Genomic DNA, 13083 nt, shown 5'->3' with positions numbered 1-13083 from the left:
TCCTGGCAATAACAACAACAACAATAACAACATTCGATTTATATACCGCCCTTCAGGATGATTTAATGCCTTCTCAGAGTGGTTTACAAAATACGTTATGATTATCCTCACGACAATCACCCTGTGAGGTGGGTGGGACTGAGAGAGAGCTCTGAGAGAGCTGTGACTGACCCAATGTCACCCAGCTGGTTTCAAGCGGAGGAGTGGGGAATCAAACCCGGCTCTCCAAATTAGAATCCTGTGCTCTTAACCACTACACGAAACTGGCAACAAAAAAGGGTGGTGGTACTTCCCCCAGTCCCCTGTAATACATCCCAAAGGTCTCTGTTAACTTCATCTCAGAGCCATACTAATAACTCTACTTAATAGGACTGAAACATACACCAGAACTGTATGTGCTACTGCACCTACAAACAGCAGATAGGATAAAGCTATCCAGAGGAATTATCAGGTTCATGTTTCTCCCCCCTTCCATCACATCCTCATAACAACCCTGTGAGGTAGGTTAGGTAGATAGTGACAAGCCCAATAAAAACCAGAGAGCGTCATAATATACAGAACATAGACATTTCCCATCAAGACAAATTAGCAATTAAACAGGCCCATTTTAGATCAGAAAAAATGGCATGGGTGGAAGGCTTAAACTCCCCTCCCCTCCAACCATGGTCCTCTCCTCAATAAGGCCCCCATCAGGGCTTTTTTTCAGCTGGAACATGGTGGAACGGCATTCCGGAACCTCTTGAAAATGGTCACATGACTGGTGGCCCCGCCCCCTGATCTCCAGACAGAGGGGAGTTTAGATTGCCCTCCACGCCACGGCACGGAGGGCAATCTAAACTCCCCTCTGTCTGGAGATCAGGGGGTGGGGCCACCAGCCATGTGACCATTTTCACTGAGGGCGATTTAAACTTTTAAAAACATCCCCCTTGTTCCAGCTGACCCAAAGTGACGTCATTGGCCCTGGGAGCATCCGTGCACTTTGCGCATGCACATGTGGTACCAGGGGCATCACCTCCCGCCAAGAGTTTCCCACTGTGCTCGCAACCCACTGAGTTCCACCACCTCTTTTCCCAGAAAAAAAGCCCTGGCCCCTATACAGCTGACTTAAAAAAAAAAAGCTGGGAGCTCCTGACACATAGGCTTGGCTCCTATGAACAAGTTTCATGAGCACTAAAGAGCTCTGCCACAAATTTCTCTTTCTTCAGTTTCCACAAGATCAATGGTTTTCAGCAAGCCATTGCACAAATGGAAGTGCTGGTGCAAGAGGAAGAGGGCTCTGTGGCAGAGGCTATCTAATTCACATGGAACTTGACCGTAGGATTCAAGCTAGAATTCCCAGTGTATTGGCTGGTTACAAACTGGACAGGGAACTGAACTCCCATTCTAGTTCCAACACTCTAACCACAACAGTATACTGTCTCTCAGTAGAAAATTCCACCTAGGGGCTTGTTCATATACTCCTGCACATTTCTCAGTTTCTCTGTACTGTATTATTATAGACCCCGGCAGACAATCTGCTATATGTGTGCTTCTGAAGATTATATATGATTTATATATTATAAATAATTATAAATCAGGTTGACTTTTCAAGTAATTGCATTTGGGACTAGGTGCTTCCCCATTTAAAAGTATCAGATAGAAGGTGATGTGAAAGAGCTCTGTCTAAAACTCCAGAGAACTGCTGCCAATCCGAACTGACAATACCAACCTTGACAGACCAATGACAGATCTAGACAGACAAATGACAGACCTGCATCCAGCCCTATGACACTATATATTCTAAATTTTGGAAATGCAAGTTCAATCCATGACCAGTAACCTGTGATGGCTCATTCAAATGTACAGATCAACACCTAATGCAAGTCAGTGAGCAATGAGCATACCTATGTGAACTGTCCTTAGTGGCATATATAGGAAAATAATACAGCAACTTTTCTCCCTAGATTTCTTCAGAGTTTCTCTTCGCAGGGCACTGCACAAAGGCTGTTTTAGTAGAAAGCTAAATCACTACACCTTGCCAAATCCAGAATGATGTAGCCTACCCATGTCCCTGGATTTTATGAAAGATGGTAAGATTTGTGGAGGAAAAAGCTCAGAGAACATTATTCTTGGTGAGCTTTGGCGTGTACGAGTTAATAAATTCTAGTTGTCTTGGCTCTTAGGAATTCAGTTCTGTCTAAAATTTCAGTTTTGTTTTCCACATTCTTTCCCTGGTGGGGCTTGAACTTGGAAAGAGCATCACTCAATGGCTCGTTAGTTTGATAAACTGGCATAAGTGACTCAAGCTAGAATGGGTACCTCTAGCACAGAAGCATTTATAGATCTCTGGGGGATTCTGCAAAACACCAGAAAGTCCTTGGGTACTGAATCACTGCAAAGTACTCCAAAATATTTAATGTTTACATGTACATAAATGTATATATATATTATATGTATTTGTGTGTGTGAGTGTGTGTGTGTAAACATGAGAGAGTCAGACAATTTGGCTGTGATTCAGTACCTAAAGATTTCTGAGTGTTTTGTAAAATTCCCTTTTTTCCCCTTTCTTTTTAAGTATATATATTTGCTGTGAAAATGTCATCACTAAAATATGGAATAAGCGTCTCCCACTTGGCTTCTATTACTAGTAAAGCATTCAAAAGCTTCTGGAATAGAATTACCCATCGAATGCAAAACTCCGCTGAGTATTCAAAGAGTCCCTCTGCTGGTGTTGCTTTCCATTTTCAATCCACCATTACAATAAAAATGAGTAAATATTAATCCGGAGCTGTCCGACTTTTGGAGTCTGTCATACATTTGCTGGTTATCATGCAGCTCCCAGTAGCATTTCACCTTGAAGTGTTATTTATACAAACATGTGTCATTATAAATTTTGGAAGATAACTAGTTGGGAATGTGTTTTTTTTCCCCACATGCGAAATCTCTATCATTGGACTGCCTCATTAATTGTTAAAGATCCAGCACATAGAATAAATTGTCTGTTTTAAAAGGTTATGCAGGTTATAAGGGGAGACAGCTCCTACTGGGGTTCGTGCAGTGGGGTTGATTTTCTGGGAACTGAAAAGGAAAAAAAGCTCAGGGCAAAAAGGAATCTGTGAAGTGTAGACTGCCAAAAATAAAAGTAAAGAGCACAGGTGGGGGGCATGGAGAGATGCAGTTTAAAGAGGCCAGGAAATACTTCCAATCAGGGCTGTACGATAGTCCTGCATCAAAATGATATTCTAGTTAAAAAGATACCAGCTAATATAGGGCTGGGTGTTTGAAATTTATTTATACATTTGCTTCATGTATACCCCACCTTTCTCCCCAATGAGAGACCCAAAGAGGCTACATCATTCCCTTCTCCTCTGTTTTATCTACCCAACCATCCTGTGAGGTAGGTTAGGCTGTGAATGGTCCAGTGGAGTTGGGATTCGAACCTGGGTCTTCCAGATTCTGGCACGCTAACCACTACACTACACTGGCTGATAGTGATGACATTTAGAGAGCTGTAGATGTGCTTTGATAGCACTCTCATTGTCCCTCCAAACATGAACCTTCAAGCTTCAGAAAAAAACCCTTTTCTCCTTCTGCCTCCACCCACAGACATTCAGCATGGTTCAGTATGAAACAAGGAAAAGATGCCTGTGTGCGGGGCCATTGCTGAGTGCCTGTGGAGTCATTATACATATGCATCAATTTACAGAATATTTTTGCAACAATTTGTGATTTGTGGGGTGGGGAAAGAAAAAGTAGGAACATTCATGCAGACAAAGGCTGCTTTTAAAAAGATGCACGAAATATGTCATGTACGTGAAAGGTGGAACGAGACTGAAGCCTGGCATATTTCTGTGGCATGAGAAGTAACTTGCTAGCCCACTATTTGCCTTGGTGATTACAAGTCAGGTTATGTTACAAGTTACATAGGTGAATTGCCACAATGTGTAAAGAAACTGCTGTGTGATCATTATGCTCAAAAATTGTTGTCCTAAGATTGTTATCTTAAGATGAACATGGAAATCATAGGTGTTCCAGTCACACATTTTTTCCTGCCTGCTGGATCACAACAGTCACTTACTACATTTCTCTACGTATGAACTTCTCAATGTAAATATGAATTCCCCTCAATTCAATTTTTGTAAAAGAAAACCTTCTTATGCTGTTCATATCCCTTCTTACACTGAAGTGAAACAGAAGAATTACAAACTCCTGATCCCACTAGAGGTTTTTTCTTGTGGTTCACTTCTTAGATGTATAAACATCCCGTGCTGAAGAGAATTCAAACTTTGTTACCCCACAATAACTGCTTGTGGAAATAGGCTCAGGCGCCCATTATGTTTCTACACAAGAAAGGTTTATCATTAAATGGTTCCTAGTCAGAATAAATAGCACTAAGCCAAATGGGCCGGTAGTCTAATTGCAGGCTTGTATACATTTTGACTATTTTAAAGGGAGGTTGGTGTCCCTTTTACATGCTAGTATCTGAGGTGAGGAATATGCATATTGGACAGGCCCCTCATGCTTACTATTGTCATAGTTTTAATAAAATTACAAGACACTGTGAAGATGTCAGGGTTAAGTTTTGTGTTAACAATGATTAGAAAATATAGTAATTAAAATACAAAACCCTGAGGCCTATAAGTGTGGCTCCTAAATTTTTGAGCTTGCTTCTAGAGCCAAAGAAAATTTGTCAAGGCCTGCACTAGCCTTATCCCTCTTGTTCCAGTTTCCCGCTTAAAATCATATCCCTTAAAATCATATCCCCACAAAACAATGTGAAATGATAAATAAGCTTTGTACTTCCAATGAGAATTTCCAAGAGAAGCTACAATAAAATAATTGCTGTGTGGTACCAATACTAGGTACCACAATGAAATTTCTAGGCACCATGGTGACCTGGAACCCGGGATTTGTCAAGCCCTGGGCCAGTCAGTTCTTATCCTATATAGGATTTTTCAGCCCTCTCCCCAGCTGCTTTTCCCATACTATGGAAAACTTACGGCACACCAGGAAAACTATTATCAATCTGCCAACTTTTTTTAGTGGAATGTACCTTCTGAGGTCCATAAATTTAATAACAGCAGTGTGTGGGTGGGGGGAGTGTTGGGAGAGTGATTAACACTTTCCCTGCAGCTTTTTTTGTTTTTTGCAATCTAACATGTCCCTAAGTTTTTTTCCCATTTGTGGAAGAAAAAAAAATATGAGGGGCAATGGGGGATTTCTCTGTTCTTTGTATCCCAACAAGTAGGTAAACAGCTGGGGGTGTTTTCAGTGACAACACTGATTACAAATTCAGCCTGTGGGAAAAGAATTAATCACCCACTTCCCCAACCCCACTGCAGCAATCAGATTAGGAGTCCCCGGAGCCAGCATTTCACTAATCACCAAGAGATAAATTACACATCCCTCGGGCATCAGGGAAGACCCTGAATATAGAATTAATAGAATCAAATCAGCATACCCCTAGAGAATTGACCCTATACCTGACAGCATCCTCCTCTCGAAAAGCATACCCTGGATTGTGTGAAGTTGCGATATAGCTATCACAATGACATCACTAGAGTCCACAGCTTCTGAAGATTCATCCAGACATTTTGCATGCATCACATCCTAGCCAATAAAGGTGCTTACCAACACAACATTATTTCTTCAGATGCTTTTTGAGAGGGTGATTCCCTGTAGTCAATTTGCTTTAGGGTTATCACGGTGAATAATAGGTTTCCATATTATTATTTTAATGTGCATGTGGCAGTAAGAAATGTCTCCGAGTAGGCTGTGATTCTTTAACGCGGCACAGCGCAATTATATTGAAAATATTGTATAAATTGCAACATGTATTAAATGTCAAAATACCTACTCTGAATTATGAATCGAAATGACATTATTTAAAAACATGTGAGAAAGCATCTTCATAATTATATGTTATCAACACAGAGACAGATTAGCTATTCTTTTAACATAATTAATTTTATGCACAATGCATTTCTGTTTGCTGTATTTGTCATTGTTCATCAATATAATTATGAATTACTAAGAACTGTTTTCTAGAATCTTTAAGTTATTTTAATTGCCTTGTTGGTTTCACCCTATGCCAATCCTTTATTTTTGTCTTCTTCTACTCATTGAGCATCATACTGACTCCACTGAAACCAACCTCTAGATTTCCCTTAGCTTCAGCGCCTCATTCCCTTTTCCTATATCTGCCTGTGGTATGACCAAGCAACTCAGCTGACTAGTGCAATACAGTGGACAATCCTGTCCACTGTATTGCATTTGCATACTGCCATCACAGAACATAAAGGCCACTGTAGTTACTTTATCACAGAACATAAAGGCTGCAATTGTAAGAATAGTTTCCTGGGATTAAGTCCCTTTGCAGTGCAAACCTAAGCAGAGTTACTCCGATCTAAACCCATTAAAATTAATAGGTTTAGACTGGAGTAATTCTGCTAAGGATTGCATGGTTGATTAAAATGGGACTTACTCCTGAGTAGACCTCCCTAGGATGTCTGCCATCAATGCACCCGCCCTCATCCATTTCAGCTTACCTTCACTTAGGTTACTGTAACATGCACTTTGGGATCAATTTCATTACAGTTTGTGTGAGAGGGGCACCTTAGGGTTCAAAAGGATGCATGAATCAGATTCTTGACTAGTAGGGAACGTCTTCTTGTGGAATTTACCATGGAGCTGATTATCAGGCTGAAAGATCTGCTTCTGGCTTAGACCTGGATACAAATTCCTGTGAATAGCGATGCCAAAGAAGAGTTCTGTGGCACCTTAAAGACTAACTAATTTATTCCAGCAGAGTATTTTGTGAGCTCAAGTGCACAAAAGCGTATATTGCAGTCAATTTGTTAATCTTTAAGGTACCACAGGGCTCTTCTTTCATTTCTACTTTTTCTATACGGGTGGCCACTATGCTGGAAATGTTCTGGTTGTTGTAGAGAACAGCATGCCTACACATTTCTTTCCACACACAGAGTACAGCACAGTGCTTGTTTGTAGTAGATATACCACATCTGTGTGTGTCAAAATTGTACTAATAATAGTAGCTCTTCTGAATTGACTTGACCTGCTGTTCAGTATTTTGTTTTACCTTAATATATTGTGCCTGTTGTTTTATACACTATTATAAGCTACTTTGAATACTATAGTTGGTAGAAAGGCAGGATAGCATTTTTAAAAATAAATAAAATTTAGTGGGGGAAGTTCAGTTTTGGAGGAATCTCAGTTTTCATTTAAAAACAGGTTTCTTATCATTATGGTTGCAAAGATATGATGGGAGGAGGGGAGCCTGCCTTTATTCCCACGAGCATCCATGTTAAAGTCAACATATTAACAAGATTTATCTGTTCTAAATATTTTATGCCAACCTTTCTCCTGATACAATCAGGATCCAAAGTGAGTAATGATACAAATAACATTTTACAATAATTGCCTTTAAAATTAAACACATGAACACATGAAGCTTCCTTCTACCGAGTCAGACGACTGGTCTGTCATGGTCAGTACTGTTTACTCTGTGATTGGCTGCCCCTCTCTGGGATCTCACATCTTTCACATCGCCTACAACCTGAAGTTTTTAACTGGAGATGCCACGGATTGAATCTGGTCTCTTCCACACACAAAACAGATTCTCTACCATTGAGCCACAAACCAGCCTTCAGACTGTCCTATGAACTCTCCTGAACGGATCCCTTTTGCATTCTTTTCAGAAGGCCACAAGAGTGGATGACCACTTTAACTCTTCCAGGAGGCTTTTCAATAGGAGAGCAGCAGCAGCTGGAAAAGACCCCGGTTGGGCAGTAGTCAAGATTGCCACTACTCCACCTCCAATCCCTGGAGGATCCACCTGAATCTCTGCTTGATTATATCATGTGTGGACTACATGCATATAAGAGGCATGAATGTTGTATTTTTGGTAAGCAAGCCACAACATTGTCCCCTTGGCGACACCCCTAGCCTGAGCATGTTCATGGATCGTGCACTACCTCCTAATTTGTGGGGCTGGTCTTCTGATCAATGCTGGTTAGAAGAACAACTTATATAATAAAGTTTGATTATAGCCAGTCTGTTACAGTGATTAGTGTGCTGGACTAAAAGCTGGGAGACCCAGGTTCAAAACCTCACTTGACATGAAACTCATTAGGTGGCTTTGGGCTAGTCACTGATTCTTAGCCTAACCTACCTCTCAGGGTCAGTCTAAAGATCAAAGTGGTGGAGGGAACCATGAGTGCCACCCTCATCTCACTGCAGCAAGGTTGGGGTAAAAATGGATTAGAAATACATTAGAAATCTAAACAATAAAACTGAGCAACCACCTTTCTTTCTTTCTAAGGCTGATAGCAGTGAATGGGGGAAAAGATGTCAGTTTCAATCGGCTAAATGTGTGGGGTTAGGAGAAATGTGTGGGGTTGCCTTTGATATGAATCAAGGCTCTGCATTGCAGCCATTTCTATTAAAAAGAAAGAAACACTAGAAAAGTCTCATCTTGGACCTTGCAGTGTGACTTCTGGCTAAAAGTTTGCTGCATTGAAGGTACGATTTGAATGCAGAACTCCATTACCCAAATAGGAGGTCTCCTTAATTGGTTGGGGGAATTAGCATTAAGGAGCCAAACGAGAGGGGGTAACTAGGAATCTCCACCAAAGTTTACAGGGATTATTACCTTACAGAACTCTCAAATAAATCAGGCAGATGTTCAACAGGAAAGGATTTTTATTAAAAGATAAATAAAAAGAGCAATAACACAAATACACAGCACACAGACAAGGCTAACTAAGAAAATCAGGGAGGAAAATGGAAGAAAGCAGTTTCAGGGAGGGTGATGAGTCTCAAAGAGCAGAGGTCAGTAGAGGAAGCAAAATGACCAACATTTCATAGAGAGAACAGGGAAAAGAAGGCCGAAATGAATTTGGGGGTGCATGAATGGGTCCCAGAACACACACACATACACACACTCCTGCAAGAGTTCCTCTGGGGAAGTCTCCCTACATCTGCATTCTAAAGCTCGTGCATTAACTCATGATACTTAGAGCAGAACCACAAGTGACAAAAGGCACAGATTGGACACTTGTCTGCTTCCCTCAAGTTTTGATGGGAAATGTAGGCAGCTTGGCAGAATGTTGGACAAGTGACAGTTGAAAAGTCCATTGGACAGCAGTCGGAGAGCCAAGCGGCGAGACCAGGATGCCTACATTTCCCATCAAAACTTGAGGGAAGCTGACAAGCGTCCAACCTGTACCTTTTGTCACTTGTGGTTCTGCTCTTAGATATGCAGGGTGATGCCCGCGTGATCTCCCTGCTCACAATTTTAGCAGCTCTGCTCTCTTTTGACTGCCTTGTGTAAGGATCGCAGTGCAAGCAAGCATATAGGTGGATCCAGCCAGGTTCTGTGCTGGGGATCCTGGACAAAAGCCACGTGAGATGGAGTAAATAGGGAAACTGAGTGAGACTGAGCAAAACAGGTGGCTGGATCCAACTCATACAACTCACAGGTTAAGACAGCATATATTCAAGGTGCGTGAACTGTGCAACTGAGTGAGAAATGCATGTTTTTCGAATCTGTATGCACTAATATAAGAAGCGCCCTGACCTGGATGTCCCAGGCAGCTCTCAGAGGCTAAGCAGATTTGGCCCTAGTTAGTTCTTGGATGGGAGACCACCAAGGAAGACCAGGGTCTCTCTGCAGAAGCAGGCAATGGCAAGCCATCTCTGTTAGTCTCTTGCCTCGAAGACCCTATGGAGCTGCTGTAAGTCGGCTAGGACGTGACATACAACAGAAGAAATTAATGTGCATTCAGCAGGGGCTCCCTGATCCTGAATCTCTCTCTCCCCCAGTGTGTGCTGCTTCCTCAAAGACACACCATACCCAACACTGGCTTGCCGGGAATCGCAACTGACACTCTTCTGAGCCTTTAAGGCATAAATCAGCATGCATGTGTAATCCTTTTCACCCTTAACCCGACAGAAAGGGAGATAGTGCACCGCTGGAGGCAGTGCCTTACTGCTGCTTAAGTAAACTCAGTACATTAATGACAAATGTCAATGTCGGGGTGGGGGGGAGAGGAAAGGAGGGGAAAGACAGACGGAGGATTTAAAGTCAAGCTTTATCAGACAGTTCTAGATACGGATTTCTGTGGGCAAGGCAGTGGACAGCCAGAGCCGAAATGCTGTCTTGAAGACACGTGGACACACAGCATCAGCTGCTCAGACTGTACTTGTGCAAAAAAAATGCCATCCAATCCATCCCTGCATTGTTTAAAGGAAGAGCACGAGCCTTGTGCAAGTGCTTGAAGGAACTTTGGGATCCGAGATGGATTTTAAATGGCTCTCTGTACCTCATTTTTCAAACCATCGGTGGCTTCTCTATTCACCAGTGAAACTCAGCAATTATGTAATATTCACTATTATTTCATTGAGTCGAGTTGATTAGTGTTGGGGTGAGAGGGAGACTGCTGGAACTCCCATGTTAGCAGCTCTGAGTTTCCCAAAGGAAGAAAAATAAGAGACCCCAGCGTGGTAGAGCAGGTTGAGTGCTGGATTAGGTCCAGGCTCAAATCCCCTTTCTGCTACGGAAGCCTGCTTGGGCCAATCTGCCTAAACTACCACATAGGGATGTGGTGAGGGGAAAATGGAGGAGGGGGGAAATAACGTGAGCTGCTTTCAGCCATAATTGAGGAGAAAAGCAGGATATAAATGTCTAAATTTTTAAAAACCTATCATAATGTAACATATTCAATAAACAGAAACCAGAAAAGGGCTGTGCAGACAGGGACAGGTTTAAACCTTAATGGCTGGGTCAGTAGGCAGCGGTTTTTAGCCCCTATGTGTCCTTTAAATTCAATACAGATGAGATACTGGGAGATACCTAGGCTTGCCAGCCTCCAGGTGGTGGCTGGAGATCTCCCAGAATTACAACTTATCTCCAGGCCACAGAGATCAGTTCACCTGGAGAAAATGGCTGCTTTGGAGGGTGGACTGTATGGAATTATACCATGCTGAGGTTGTTTTCCTCCCCAAACCCTGCCTTCCTCAGGCTTCATGGCCCAAATCTCCAGGAATTTCCCAACTTAGAGCTGGCAACCCTAGAGATACCCATGGATCTCCAGAGAGATTTTTAAAAGGGGCATTTTTTCCTCCTAAGATTAATGGGGGAGCGGCTTTGAGACACAAAATCATGCCAGAATAGGATTAAATCTGTTTCCCCCTACTCATGTGATCCCTCTCTTTAGGCCCTCACATGCCTAAAGTTTACCTTTAAGAGATTTGGGAGATCCACAATCACGGCCCACACTGGAAGCAGTCTTTCTAGAGGGTGTCTTTGTAGACAAAAAGCCACAGGCTTAAAAACTGAAACTAAGCACATAAAATAATAATATTTAGGGTTTAGTGAGCTATTTTCAAAATGGGCATTTTGTAATGTGAGGGTGTTTAAAAATACATCTTTAATGGGTCACAACAGGCCATCTAACGTGAAAGATAATAAATGTCTTCGGCATCTAGTTAAACATCCCATTTCTAAAAGCAACGTGCTTCTGGGATGCCATTGGAAAACATATCAATACAGCATGAAGAGTCCATAGCTTGCTCCCAACGTAAGATATTTAGAGGTGAGCTGCTTCTGAAAATGGAGGTTCTATTACTGCTCTTCAAGATGGGGGGAGGGGGTTGACCTCAGATCACAAGGGAATACCTAAATGCCTTATCTGCCCTAAACAGCCCAACTGGGCCTGGTTGACCCTGTTCTCCCCACCACCACCTACCTGTTCCTTGGCACGGCAGCCAGGTGGGTGGAATGCTCTCTGAAAACAGAAAAGTTGCCTGCTACGCCAACCTTCTATTCGGTGGGAAGTTTTTTCCCCTTTAAGTATCAGCTGCTGCAGATGTACAATGCATGCAACTGCTGAAGTGAATTATTTATTTATTCAATTTTTATACCACTTCTCTTCAGTCAAGATCTCAACGTGGTTCACAACAATTTAAAAAAGGTAAAGGTAGTCCCCTGTGCAAGCACCAAGTCATTACTGACCCATGCAGGGGGTCACATCACAATGTTTTCTTGGCAGACTTTTAATGGGGTGGTTTGCCATTGCCTTCCCCAGTCATCTACACTTTACCCGCAGAAAACTGGGTACTCATTTTACCGACCTCAGAAGGATGGAAGACTGAGTCAACCTGGAGCCGGCTACCTGAACCTGGCTTCCACTGGGATTGAACTCAGGTCATGAGCAGAGCTTGGACTGCAGTACCGCAGTTTACCACTCTGTGCCATGGGGCTCAACAATTACAATGGTTAAAAACAGTACAAAATACAGTCTTCAATAAAATCACAATAAAACAGCCTAATACAAATAATTAAATACTCTAGTCCCAACCCCAGCCTATAAAACCCAGTGACTATCATAACATTTGCAGGTAGATTTCCTCCACCTTTCAAAATAATATCACATAGTAAAGACATGCTGGAATGGTGCCTCAAAGAGACATGCTGCCTCAAAGGATTTCCAAAATGTCCCTGTACAAGTTACCAAGAGGCTTGGAGAAAAATGCCCTGTCCTTTTATTTATGTTCTTTATAGTCTACCTTTCTCGCTGAGACTCAAGGCAGATGATACCGGTTAGATCAGAGGCTCAGCGGACCGAAATGAATATACTGGTGAACCGTCTTGCTGGCAGGGACATAAATAATTAATAACATCACCTGGAAAATAACGCCAAATAAGCATCTATTAAGGGGGACAGGACAACTTTTTTTTTCTCCAAGCCAGTTGGCAAAGCCTAGAAATGGAACCGAACCTAGAACAAACTTTTCAGTGCCTTTTTACGCCTGTTGAGGAGCAATGCTGAAAGTGAGCTAGGACTGCCAGCTCCGGGTTGGGAAATTCCAGGAGATTTGGGGCTAGAACTCGAGGAGGGCTGGTTTTAGGGAGGAGGACTTCAGCAGGATATAATGCCACTGAGTCTACCCTCCAAGCAGCCACTTTGTCTAGGGGAGCTGATCTCAGTCCTTTGGAGATCCGCTGTAATTCTGAAAGATCGCCAGGCCCCGCCTGGAGCTTGGCAACCCTAGCAGAATATGCTCCTCCAGCGAGGGTGGTGC

The sequence above is a fragment of the Eublepharis macularius genome, chromosome 5 (assembly GCF_028583425.1).
Source record: "Eublepharis macularius isolate TG4126 chromosome 5, MPM_Emac_v1.0, whole genome shotgun sequence".
In the NCBI taxonomy this organism is placed as follows: Eukaryota; Metazoa; Chordata; class Lepidosauria; order Squamata; family Eublepharidae; genus Eublepharis; species Eublepharis macularius.
The sequence above is the reverse complement of the archived record's forward strand: the minus strand, read 5'-3'. Positions refer to the sequence as shown.